Source organism: Myotis myotis, unplaced genomic scaffold (genome assembly GCF_014108235.1).
Source record: "Myotis myotis isolate mMyoMyo1 unplaced genomic scaffold, mMyoMyo1.p scaffold_m19_p_1, whole genome shotgun sequence".
NCBI classification, from domain to species: domain Eukaryota; kingdom Metazoa; phylum Chordata; class Mammalia; order Chiroptera; family Vespertilionidae; genus Myotis; species Myotis myotis.
Window position 1 is genome coordinate 117,546,108 of NW_023416313.1, and position 14,224 is coordinate 117,560,331.

Below are 14,224 nucleotides of genomic sequence, written 5' to 3' on the forward strand. Positions count from 1 at the left end.
CCAGCAGGTCCCACCTTTGTCAAGGCCCGCCAGGCGGGGGACACAGCCTCAGGTTCCCTGGCCCGGTGCCGGGGTTGGGGGGCGCGCCTTGAGGTCCCCCGTCAAGTCCCACTAGGTGGGGGATGTGGCCTGAGATACCCTGTCAAGCCCCACCAGGTGGGGGACGCAGCCTCAGGTCCCCCAGCCCAGCACTGGGGCAGCAGGGTGCACCTTGAGGTCCTCTGTCAAGCCCCGCCATGTGGAGGGCATGGCCTGAGGTCCCCTGTCAATCCCCACCAGGCAGGGGGCGCAGCCTGAGGTCCCTCGGCCTGGCGCTGGGGCGGAGGGAGCAGTCTGAGGTCCCCCGGCCCAGCACCAGGGTGGGAGGCACACCTTGAGGTCTCCCGTCAAGCCCCACTGGGCGGGGGGCACAGCCTCAGGTCCCCTGGCCTGGTGCCGGGGTAGGGGGTGCACCCGCTGGGTCGGGGGCATGGCCTGAGGTCCCCCGGCCTGATCCTGGAACAGGGGTGTGGCCTGAGGTCCCCTAGCATGGCGTCAAGGCATGGCCTAAGGCACCCTGGCCTGGTGCCAGAGCAGGGGGCATGGCCTGAGGTCCCCCGTCAAGCCCTTCCAGGTGGGGGGCATGGCCTGAGGTCCCCGGCCTGGCGCCAGGGTGTGGGGTGTGGCCTGAGGTCCCCTGTCAAGCCCTTCTGGGTGGGGGCTGCAGCCTGAGGTCCCTGGCCTGGTGCCAGGGTGGGGGGCATGGCTTGAGGTGCCCTGTCAAGCCCCAAGCGGGGGGACGCAACCTCAGGACCCTGCTGATTGCTCGTTAAGGCTTGTTACAGGAACTCGGCCTCCGCTGTAGGTGCAGCCATCTTGTGTTATGAAAACCCTGCCTCCACTGTGGGCACCACCATCTTTGTGGTGGAGTGATGGTCAATGTGCATATTACCTCTTTATTATATAGGATGTTAATTGTTGACTGTTAACTATCTTGAACCCACCTGTGTAAAAGAAGTATGTGTCTATCATTTTACTTTTTATCCAATCCCAGAGGTTTCCCTGATTTGCTTTCTCCCACCTCCTTAATCTATCACCAGTGGATTTCATGTAACCCACTTACGTCTCCTCCTTTGATTGTAATGTATAAAACAAGGTGAAAAACTGCCATTCTCGGAGCATTATCTCAATACATTGAGATTCTGCTTCTCAGCAATTGTTGACAGTTTGACTCAAATAAGCTCACAAAAATTCTTTACATATTTGAGGTCCAAGGATGTAATCAAAAAGAAATTTCAGCCCTGGCCAGTATGGCCCAGTTGGTTGAGTGTGTCACATGCACTGAAAGGTTGCCAGTGGATTCTGGGGCTTGATCCCTGGTAGGAGGTGTGTGGGAGCCAGCCAATGGATGTTTGGATCTCACATTAATGTTTCTCTTTCTCTCTCCCTCTCCCTTCTCCTCTCTCTAAAAATCTTTTTTAAAAAAGGAAAGAAAATAAATTCCAAGCATAAAACATGCACGTCATGCAAATGGGCCAGAACACCTCAATCAGGCTTGTATTGCAGAAAAGTTAGGTGGATCCTTGATTGTAGCTTTAGAAGGATGCCCTGAATAGATCTGAAAGGAATTTTAGAGACAGGACAGGCAGTTTTAGGGAAAAGGGAGTTCATGGGAGATGAATGCACATATGTGATGGGCTCCAATGCTTACCTTACTTTCACAGAGGATAGAGAAAAGTCACAAGATAAGGGGAGAGAAAGAAGGGGATACCACGTGGGCTTTGGACTTTGAAACTGATACTCTGTAGCAGAGTGACCAATGAGGAAAGCACAGGGGCCCTAAATTAAGGAAGGTGTTGGGGTCCAGCCCCAGCGGGTCCAGGGGTTCCCAAAGGTGTGGACGGAGTCGGTGAAGAAGGAATGACACGGAGACAGCGTTCAGTTGATCAGCATAGCCAGGTTCTCTCTTTATTGTCTTGTTACATCTGTATTTATACCATTTGATCCTATAAGCATGCCTCTATAATCACATCATGGTATGTTTTGGGTAATCTTCTACAGTTCCTTGTTTTATTTCCATAGTTTCTTATCTGATCTTTGCCAAAAATCCTGTCTCTATCTAGTTCTGTTGATTTTAACCTTGTCTAGGTTAATCTCTGTGTTCCATTATAAGGGCTATTCCAAGGTCACACTGCTCTACTGATAAGCTACAAGGAAGTGACTGAAGGAGATTATCCTACCCAGTAAAGGTTATGTCCTCCCAGCCTCGCTTCTTGCCTTCCCTGGGACTGCCCTGTGTCGGGGGGTCTCTAGGGGTATAGGCTTTGGTGCTTTCCCTGGTGGCAGACCCCTGGGGATGTGGGCCCAACAAGTCCCAAATTTATTGCCAACAGTTTTAATCAAGTTCTTCATAAGTAGTACATGGTATTTCTGTAACACTAGGGGGTTTTACTTATTTATTCCCTTCCTTGGTCCTGTTAATCCCTAACTCCAGGGAAAAAATCCCCACCTGGGGAAACAACCTTTTTCCGGGAGGTGGACCTCATAGCGCTAAGAAGGGGAGCAAACATATAAAGAACAGTATACCAGGTCCCTTGAAACATATGCTATGCAGATGTTTCTTCCCTGTAGCAACTGTGTCAAGCAACAAGGATGGACTGGCCTCCGGCAGGAAGGGTCCAATTAGAAAGGGTCATGTTCAGACAAAGATCTACAGCCTTTAAAACCTGGAGACAAAGAGACTCAGATTGATTTTTCCCATCAGAGAGAGAGAGCTCAAAGACTTTTCCCATTTAGGGACCCCTCCCCCTGGGGGTTCCCTTTGGGACCCTTGCCCAGGAAGGAGTTTGTATATGCTTCTAATAAACTTCCACATTTTTATTTAAAATCTTTTAGTCTGAGCGTTTATTCTTCAAACTTTGTCTGGCAAGGACCCACAAGGACCTCCATGCTGCACCTCAACTCCACGTAACAGATCATTGTTCAGTATCACAAATCAAAAGCTTCCATGTTTAATGTTATCCTCTTGCTATATAAGTAAAGCAAATATGTTTAGAGTCTCACTGAAGGGGAGCTATCTTGTCATCTATTAGAGTAAACTAAATATTCTATACACATGTGCAAATAGCCCTAAATAAATAGAAAATCTAAAGTTTTATTGGTGTGAAATTAAATTCTTATTGACCAAATGCCTGTTTTGATAAGTTGGTTTATAAAGATTTTTACTAAGCTCATGATTTTTTAAAATATATTTTTAATTGATTTCAGAGAGGAAGAGAGAGATAGAAACATCAATGATAGAAACATCAATGACGACAGAGAATCATTGTTTTGCTGCCTCCTGCACACCCCCCACTGGGGATCGAGCCCATAACTCGATGTGCCCTTGACTGGAATCGAACCCAGGACCATTTAGTCTGCAGACCAATGCTCTATCCACTGAGCTGTTGTGCCCAGATTTCATGATTCCCAAGAACCCATAGGGAGCCAGCGAGTCCGATGCAAAAGCAAAGAGTCATTCATTTCAAACCTAGGTTTGGCTCCCCTGCCACACTCACCGATGCTACGGTAAGCTCCAGTGGCCGAGAGAGAGAAAACTCTGTGTAGAGAGAGCTTTTATAGGGGGTTGGGGTAAGGGGAGGAGAAAAGACTGTGGGCCCTGCCGATTGGCCAGGTTCGAGTCGGTGTCTCATTACACAGGATGGGGTCATAGTGATTGCGTGCACTTCCCTTGACTATCTTCCGGGAAGAAGCTTGCTGAGCACATGGCCAAGTTAAGATGGAGGGCATAGCCCTTACCCTGGGTCAAGGTGGAGGGCGTAGCCCTTATCCTGGGGCAAGGTGGAGGGCGTAGTCCTCGCCCTTTCAGAGCCAGACTAGCCAGGGCAAAGCTCATGATTTTTAATAATGCAGTTCACAAAACAATACAAAACAAGGTCATATGAAGAGAATTATTGTATCTTTGTTAACCTCAGCAATTACTCTGTTTCTTTAGCTTAGAGAATTGGTCATAATCTGGTTATAAAATTCTTTATTCTCTTGAGCTAAACTAAACAATGAAAAATAATTCTCAAAACATGTAATAACATTAATAAACTAACTACAGTAAGATTAAGTCAGGCAGTCTTTTAATTCTACCAGAAGTGTAATAAAGACTGTCTCAGAATTGTGTACGTTTATAATCAGCTCTGATCTTGCAAAGCACTATTTCAAGCATGTAGTGGGGAGTACAGGAAGCAACTCCTTGAACCTGTGGTGAGCTCTCTACCAACTAGATGGGAGGCTGTTCTGAGAGTGACCTTGCATCTTGAGAATTCATATGTGTCCTCAGGAAAATGTGCAATATCTTGTAACAACCAATTATAATGCAAATTAGGGCTCCATTGTAATACACTTTGTTAATGAAAATGATAAAAAGTATATTGATAAGCTGGGACATCTGTGATATATTGAATTGTTCCTCATTCAGAACTTTGTTACTTCTGGTACAATCAGGTGTTGAAGAACGTTAGGTGTATGTTTATTCTGGGGCTTGGGAGAAATTCTTAATTTCCTAGAGCTATTTGCCCACTATATGTGAAATGGGGAGCAGATATGACAAATGATGACATCCACAGAAAACTACTACCTGATGACACTTGGAAATGATTGTCTTTAACGTCAGAGGCATAATACTATGAACAATATAGAGATTGTCAAACTTAGAAGTAGCTGTATTGGTTTTATGTAAATAAGGAAGCAATCTTAACTTAAAAAAAAAAGGCATCCTGGTCTCCTCCACACCTTGATCTTTGTCCTGGCCCTAAAGGACTTGTGTTCTGAGGCCACATTTGTTGGAAGTGCTCATTGAGTGCTAGGGAGGCAGAGTGCTCTGCTCTGAAAGAGTATCAAGGAGGAAGGAGGCCCACTGACCTGTCCTGGGGCCTCCAGGCCTGCTGCAGCCCAGACAAACATGGGTTGGGTGCCACTGGAGGCAGCCTGTGATAACAGAGGTGATATCACTAAGCTGGGTGATCTTGGAGGGGCCTGGGGCTCACCCCATTCCAGCCATAGTCAGGACCTTGTCCTAGACCCTGTGCCTCTGGAAACAGGCCCGTGTGACCTCCCAAAGGAGCTGGAGATAGGCTTGTGCTCTGTGATGATAGAGGGAGATGAGACTAACCCCCAGACAGAGGACAGGAGAGTTAGTGAGTTCCACTTTGCCGAAACCAGAAATAGGTAGCACCCTCTTCCCTTATCCTATTCCCCTCTTCACAGCCCACTCTGTAGCTAAGGAGGGACTTCAGCCACCTAAGTCCAGACTCCAGGCCTCAGCAATGTAGAGGGTGGCAGTCACTTACATTGGCCCACTCCAACTCTAGCCCTATTGGTTGCCTGTGGCTTCTGAATGCACTCTGCACTCTCTCTGTCTCCAGGACTTTACTTAGGCTGTTTCCCCCACCAAGCATCTGCTCCTTTCTCTTTTTTGTATTTTTTTCCCCTGCCCCTTTCTGACTAGCTAGGTCTCCTCTACCCTGCAGACTCTGGTTCTATCTGCATCCTGGACTGCTCTGTGACCTCTGCCTGACGACTTCCTATAGCACCCACAGCCCCTATTTCTGCTCCTTCACAAGGCTCATGGGGCCCAGGACCCAGACCCAGGTCATCAGGAAAGAAAGCTGGGAGGCTAAACATTTCCCTCAACTGAATGCTTGTCCCCACTCTCCTCCCTCCTAAGACACTCTCAGAACTACATGAGCTTATAGCATGAAAAAACGTTGGTAGTAACACTGGCTTAAAAACATGATAATAATTGCTCCAGTTTAATGAATCCCTACTTCTTTTTTAAATATGTTTTTATTTATTTCAGAGAGGGAGAGATAGAAACATCAATGATGAGAGAGAATCATTGATCAGCTGCCTCCTGCACGTTCCCTACTGGGGATCCAGCCCACAACACAGGCAAGTGCCCTGACCAGGAATCAAACCATGACCTCTTGGTTCCTGGGTCAATGCTCAACCACTGAGCCACACTAGCCAGGCATGAATCCCTACTTCTGAGCCAGGCATTGTGCTAGGTACTTTTTGTGCATACTTAAAAAAATATATATATATAGCCGAAACCGGTTTGGCTCAGTGGATAGAGCGTCGGCTTGCGGACTGAAGGGTCCCAGGTTCGATTCCGGTCAAGGGCATGTACCTGGGTTGCGGGCACATCCCCAGTGGGAGATGTGCAGGAGGCAGCTGATCGATGTTTCTCTCTCATCGATGTTTCTAACTCTCTATCTCTCTCTCCCTTCCTCTCTGTAAAAAATCAATAAAATATATTTTAAAAAATAAATATATATATGTGTGTGTGTGTGTGTATTTTTATTGATTTTTCGAGAGAGAGGAAAGGAGAGGGAGAGAGAGATAGAAACATCAGTGATGAGAATCACTGATCAGTTGCCTCCTGCATGCCCCTTATTGGGGATCGAGCCTACAACCTGGGCATGTGCCTTGACCAGGAATCAAACCATGACCTCTTGGTTCCTGGGTCGACACTCAACCACTAAACACACTATCCAGGCTCATGCATACCTTTTCACAGCAACCCTCCAGGGCTGGAGTTTTTATTATCTCCACTTTTCAATGAGGAAATGGAGGCTCAGAGAAGCCAAGGAACTAATCCAAAGTTACACAGCAATTAAGTGACAATCTAGGGACTCCCAAGTCACTACTCTCACAATGGGAGGGGAGTTATTATTTTTTGCCGACCTGTTTCCTTCCCCCTTTTCCCTCCCTCCTTGCCTCTGTTATCCTCTGCTTGGTGAGCTTGCATCATTACTACGGCCCAAAGGTCCAATTAGGGGCTCTCCCCAAGAGAACTGACTGAAGCAATCCCCGGTCCAAGAGGGACTCCTGAGTTGAAGTTTTAATTAGCCATCACTGCTCTTCCCAAAACTCTGACCTGCCAGGCTACACAAGCCCAGGCTAGCTTTGTGGCAGGAGGCAGGACTGGCCTCCAGCACAGGCACAGCTGAAGCCACCCCAGCATGGGAGAGAGGTGTGCCTGGGCCCTGTCCCACCACAGCTCCCTGGGTCCACCTTAGCATTACCTTATTTAACCCATTAAATGGATTAATAAAATAAATAGATTAAGTGGCTTAATCCATTAAATGGATTGAATAAATTAAACACATTAATATTCATAAAGTATTGAAAACAGTGCCTGGTACATGGTAAAGACTATGAGTGTTAACTTTTTTTAAAAAACTTCAAGTCAGCAGGGATGGGGAACAAGGTGCAGGGTTGGGGCACAAGGCTTTCTTGGATATGAAGATGGCAGGTTCCTGGGTCACCTGGCAATGCTGGATGGCTCATGTGTGGGCTGTCAGCACTGTAATAGAGTATGCAGTCAGGACCCTTGCAATGTGAGAAGCTTGGGGTTGAGTAAACAGCAGGACATGGAGGAAGTGAATGACAGGTATGGAGAGGAGACCTGTGCCAGGTGCTGCACCAAGCACTTTCTTTTCCTTCCTTCCTCTCTCCTCCGCCCCTCTCATTTTGTAATTTCTGTATTTTTATTTTTCTTGTAACTTGCTTTTCGATTTACCAAGCCCTCTGTATACTGTGCACTCCTTTATAGGACAGGGATCACATCCCATTCCACAGGTGAGGCAGCCCAGGCTCAGACGGCCAGCGAGCACGTCTAGGCCACACAGCCATTGAGGGGCAGAGCAGGATTTAGACCCAAAGCCTAAGCCTAAGCCCTGCCCACTGGGAATCTGACTCCTCATGGTCTGCATCTCAGGCCATAGGGTGGTGGTCAGTAAGGCATCAGAGCCACAGCCCCAACCCCTAAAGAGGAAAAAGTGTCCCTCTCTGCTTCCACTCAGCCTCCCAGAAACCTGAGGGCTCTGAGTGTGGATGTTTGTGTGGAGGATCCTGGAGACCCCTTTCCTAGGGCAGGGCTGTAAGTCTAAGCTGAGATAATGACAAGGAATATCTAAAGCCGCAGAGCTGAGGCAGTCCCCACCCCCATTCCTCCTGGGAGCATGACACCTTGCTACCATGGCCCTGGCCTCAGCTGGCCTGGCTGCATGCCTCCCCCCTCATCAGCAGCTGCTGTGTCAGCCCCAAGCCGGAGCTGAGCCCTCTGATACTATTGCCTGGTAATCAGCCCTAAATGTGGAGACCCAAGTGGGCTGCTAACAGGGGCCAGCACCAACCACCTGGCCCAGAAACCACTGCCCAACAGGCCTTAGGAAGCTCCTATGGACAGTCTACCTCATCTACCCATGATAGGAGGAGAGGGTGCTCTAGTATTGGGGGAAGAGGTTTGGAAAGGAAGAGCTGGATTAGCAGCCCCCCTCCCCCAACACCTTTGAACTGGGGATCTAGGGGAAGGTAATTCCTAATAGAGACCAAAGGCCAACTGAAGCAAGGTGGGCACTGAGCAGGAGTCAGGGTTGTGGGTACAGGCTGCCCAGGCCTAAACCACCATCCTGAGAACAGCTGTGCTGCTGGCCCAGGGCACAGAGGCTGGCGGAGGAGATCCCCAGAGAGAGGCCCTGGATGGGAAAAGGAAAGGAGGTGATTAGGAAGGCTGGCAGAAGTCCAGGCCCGGAGTAGGGGCGAGCAGCCTGCTGGGGACCCCCAAGGATGGGTTTGCAGGCAGTATGAGGCATGCAGATGGAGCTCAGCCAGGTGTTTTTCCATCCTAGGTCTGGGGGTTGGGGTGGGGAGGGAGAGGCAGTTTCAGAACAAGAAGAAAGCTGGCCCTGGCCAGGTAGCTCAATCGGTTAGAGCAGTGGTCGGCAAATCGAGACTTGCGAGCCACATGCGGCTGTTTGGCTCCTTGAGTGTGGCTCTTCCACAAAATACCACGTGCGAGTGCGCACGTACAGTGCGATTGAAACTTCGTGGCCCATGTGCAGAAGTCGATTTTCGCAGAAAAAGTGGGGTGTTAGTTTGAGTTTGGGTGCTGTAGGTCCTGAGAGGCTGAGAGGGCACATGCGGGAGGCAACCAATCCCATCGATGTGTCAGTTGGTGGGGCGGGCGACACGGCGGGGGCGCAGGGGCGCAGGCGGGCCGCGGTATATGCAGCCCGAGGGAGGTACACTGTTTTGAGGTATGTTCACTGAGGTTGACCCCTTCCAACTCTCCCATCCACACTCGTCTATCTGAAACAAGTATACAAGACAAGTGTGGATGGGAGAGTTGGAAGGGGTCGACCTCAGCGAACGTACCTCAATCAGATTGAGGACGTTTTTAGCAAAGGCCAGTTTAGGAGTACCCTAATTAAGTTAATAACAATGTACCTACCTATATAGTTTAAGTTTAAAAAATTTGGCTCTCAAAAAAAATTTCAGTCGTTGTACTGTTGATATTTGGCTCTGTTGACTAAAGAGTTTGCCGACCACTGGGTTAGAGTGTTGTACTGATATGTCAAGGTTGTGGGTTTGATCCCCAGTCAGGGCACATACAAGAAGCAACCAATGATTGTATAAATAAGTAGAACAACAAATTGATCTTTTTCTCTGTAAAAAAATTTTTTTAATGGAAGCTGGACACTAGTCAGTTTGGCTCGATGGATAGAGCGTCGGCCTGCAGACTGAAGGGTCCCAGGTTCAATTCTGGTCAAGGGCACATACCTCGGTTTCAGGATCCCCGCCTGGTTGGGGCTGGCGGGGGTTGGGAGGTGGAGGAGCACATGTGGGAGGCAACCAATCCAATCGATGTGTCTCTCTCACAGCGATATTTCTCTCTGTCTCTCCCTCTCCCTTCCTCTAAAAATCAATGGAAAAAATATCCCCAGCTGAGGAAAAAAAAAAATGAAGCCGGTATACAGGCTGGACAGGCCTTGAGGTAGAAACTATAGTTTAACTTTAACCCTGCTGTTTGGTTTCTGTACTTGTTTGCTAAAATAATAGAAAAGTTATTTTGATATTCTGAATCATATAAATTATCCCATTCAATTAAATACCCTATTGATTGTAATGTGAATATCCCATGGGTTGTGGTCATACTGGTCTCAGAAAGCACATTTTCCTTTACCTGGGAAGGACAACACAGTTATCCCAAGGTCAGAGGGCTCCAGTTAACGTGTCCCTGTTGACTCAGTGATCCGGAGACCCAAAAACTGTAATTTAGATAACATGCTGCTTCTGCTTCTGTAAACTGCTTTTTGCAAATCAGGTTCCTCATTGCAAACCTTGGGATGTAATCAATACCTTTGTGATCCTAGCCTAGCCTATATAAATCTGGTCTTGCGGCCATCTTATCACTATGAGATTTGGGAAAGCAAGATGCCCCCTCATAATCCCGGATTGCAATAAATGTGACTCTTTAATTCGACTTCTTGAGGCGTCCTTCTGTAATTCGCGGGGTACATTACAACAATGGCTGTCCCTGTCTAGGCCTCAGTTTTTCCATGTTGAAATGGGGACTGGCAGCAGGCTGTTAGTTTGAGTTTGGGTGCTGTAGGTCCTGAGAGGGTGAGTGCAGGGGCTACAGGGGAGCTTTAGGAAACAAAGGCTCCTTTCAGGTCCTCATCACTGGGTCTAGGGAGGGTTTTCTGCCTTTCTTTCCTTCCAGAAGTACAGAGTGCTACTTCACATGTACCCTGCACTCCAGGCCCTGCGCTGGAGGAGATCCCTCCACAGTCTAGCAGGGAGCAGGCTTGTACTTAGGCAATTTTAGCAAGGAGATGAGTTCAGAATGCCTTGAGGCCTCAGAAGAGATGACTAAACACAGCCTGGAGCTCTGGAAGGCTTTCTGGAGGAAGGGACCTAACCGAGTCTTGAAGGCCAACAGAAATTAGCAAAGAGTAGGACAAGCAGCCAAGGCTGAAGGAGAGCATATTCCAAAGCATGGAGCTGTGACCCAGGAAGGAAGTTTGGTTGGCTCTGGGATTACAACAGGGAGGCTAGCAGAAGCCAGAGTGGGGCACTGGGGAGCCAACAGAGCCAGATATGGGCATTGGAAAGACCTCTCTGGAGGTAGGGAGGGAATGTTTCCCACTGCTCTGATAGGGGAAGGGCACGCTATAAGAACAGAATTATGGTTGATTAATAGCTATTCACTATACTAACTATAGATAAGAGATTTTTCTTACAGATCCTGGGAAACTGTGGAGGACATGCTGTAAGAAGAAAAACAGAGTTGTAAAGATAAATCGACCTTGAAGTCCAGGTGGCTCCATCACTCAGAAAGAAGATACATTTTGAGAGCAGATCAAGGACAGGACACACCTGAAAGGAGACAAAAGTCTGGGGGCTAATCATTACGAGAACAATGATAGAAAACAGACCCTGGGAACTCACATAGTTTTAGATTCTCTCCCACCCTCTAACCCAGCCGTGGGCAAACTACGGCCCGTGGGCCGGATCCGTTTGAAATGAATAAAACTAAAAAAAAAAAAAAGACCGTACCCTTTTATGTAATGATGTTTACTTTGAATTTATATTAGTTCACACAAACACTCCATCCATGCTTTTGTTCTGGCCCTCCGGTCCAGTTTAAGAACCCATTGTGGCCCTCGAGTCACCCCCAGATCCTGTTCAACCCAGGTGTTCTGAGCCCAGGCTACTGACTACTGCTACAGCTCAACACTCAGGTTCTGCAAGCTTGGATAGCAGAGGGTCCCTAACCACCAGCCGTGCCTGAACCTTTTCTTAGAAGGGTTTGGGGAAAATCCAAGCTCCTCTATTTCTTGGTTATGAGGCTAGCTGCTTCACTCCTGCTCCTCTAGAGGGCTTACTATTAAGAAAGTTATGAACTCGTTGGATCCATGCAAGTCCTGGGACATATTCTAATCATGCCCATTTGAGCAGCAAACTGAGAGGTGAAGTCAAGGGGCTTGCCTAAGGTCACACAGATCAATAGGTCACACTTCAGTCTGCATGTTTTCAAACTTCTGCCTCATATGGTTGCTAAAGAATTAATTGAACCCAATGTTTATCAAGTGACTGGCACAGGACCATGTTCCAAGTAGGAGCTCTTTGCCTGGCCCACCCACCAACACTGAAGTAGTCCTCTGTTGGGTGGAGTAGAGAAGGGATTCAGAAGTAGAGGGCAGAGAGTGCTGTAATAGCAGTCCAGGAGGCCTTCATGGAGGAGGCAATGTCTGCAGCCAGGCCTGAAAGGCCTGGGGAGAGCATTGCTTTGTGTCTTGGGGAAAGGTGCCACACTTCTCTGTTTCTCTGCCCATAGGGTGCTTGCCAGTGACATATCTCCTTCCTCTGGGGTGAGAAGGAGCTCCTCCAAGGAAGGAAAGGGTTTTATAAATAGCAGATGTGGCCACATTAACAAGCTGAGGTTTGGGGAACTGACCTGTTACCTTGCCTTCCGAGGGAGCCAGCAGTAATCTGTGCCTGGGCTGGGGTGGTCAAGGAGTGTGTGCCTGTGGAGACTACGCATGCCTGGTTGCTGTGCTGTGTGTGTGTGTGCATGTGTGTGTAGGAGGGTGAGTGTGAGTGTGAAACCTCCTTTCCAGACTCTTCTATGGTACTTTTCTTTTTTAACTCTGCCCAGGAAGCCCACATAAGGACAGACTGTTCCTTCCAACCCCAATACCATTTCTCCTCTCCAAGATCACAGACTAATAAACACATAGGGGCTCCCAGGACAGCCACATTGTATTGATTACTTCCCTTCATCCAACAAAGGCTTCATAGCCACCTCTCTCCATAGGTTCTATACATGACCCTTGGGGGAGAGAAGAAAAGGGCAAGGTCAGGGTCTTCAGGATCTGACAGCCAGCTGACACTCTACAGAGCTTTTTACAGTTTATGAGCAATTTCCCACACTGATTTAGTTTGACACTCACCTTGCTCTATGAGGCAGATATCATGGTTCCCATTTTGCAGATTAGAAAATTGAGGCTTACAGTTATAAAGTGGCTGCTGCCCGGCTAGCATGGCTCAGTGGTTGAGCATTGACCTATGAATCAGGAGGTCATGGTTCAATTCCTGGACAAGGCACATGCCGGGATTGTGGGCCCGATCCCCAGTGTAGGGCATACAGGAGGCAGCTGATCAATGATTCTCTCTCATCATTGATGTTTCTATCTCTCTCCCTCTGCTTTCAGAGCGGCTGCCAAGTCCCCTACCCTGTATCTTTCTTTTATATTCCAACATGTTTAAGCAATGCTGAAAAGGAATGGAATGGACAAGGCACTGATTAAGTGAGCTACCTTTGTGAGTATTCCTGAATTAAGACAAGACTCAGTAGGGGTGAGTCTTATCAGGCTTATCTGGCCTTTATGGGTCTCACTCAGGCTCAGAGAGATTGGAGAGGACACCAGGCCACTGAGCACAAAACCTGAGAGTCCTAGACCTAAGAGTTGAGAACACTACCCTCTTCCCAGGCCCCAAATAGCAAGGCAAAGTGGGGCAAGGAGTGGTATGCTGGAGGAGGTGGGGGAGGCAGAATTGGTGAGGAGCAAGAGTAGGAAAGAACAAACAGCCTGTGACCTGAGGCTTGGCCATGACCCCTAGTTGTCAGCACACAGATGTGCTTTCCTGATGCTAAGGTGTGACTGCAGAAAGACCCTTAGTCTGTTGTGTGACCTTAGTAAAGCCCCAACTATCTCTGAGTCTCTGCTCCCCAGATCCCTCCAGACTATTTCTAAGGACCCTCTAGCTCTCAACTAAGTGATACACTTTCCCTTCCTTCCAGATGACCTCCACTCCCTCTTCCTATTCCTACCTGTGGTGTCCAGTGCCTCCACCTTAGCTCCAGCAGTTTCTGGACTCTTGGAACCTGGGGCCACAGGCCTGCGCTGCCTTCTGACTCAGGCAGCCGTGACCTTTGGGATCTGAGCAGGTGGCCTGGATGGTTTTACCTCACGAACTTGCTTTGACCTTTGGCATGTCCACTGGTACCCAACCTCCTCCACTTCACAAGCCTGTGCCCAGTTCTTGGGCAGCCCAGGAACTAACCAGATTTCTTCAGAGAAGGTAGCAGCACCACGGGGCTTCTCATCCCAAATCAGGTGGCTCAGAGAGTTGGGCAAATGGGAACAGCCCTTCCACCCCTCTAGCCCCTCTCTCAGCAACATACCATTCCTGGCTGGGAATGCTCACCCCATCCTACCTCCCAGGCCATACATGCTCAGCTTAGGCCAGTCTTATTGAGGGAGATTTGCCAAAAATGTTCAGAGGTACCCATTCAGGCCACTAAGAAACACCCCCCACCCCTGCCCAGTACCCTCATTGCTGGCTCACTACAAGGATAGGGAAATCACCCATTCCTCAAACAGGTGTGGTGCCCTAACAGGAG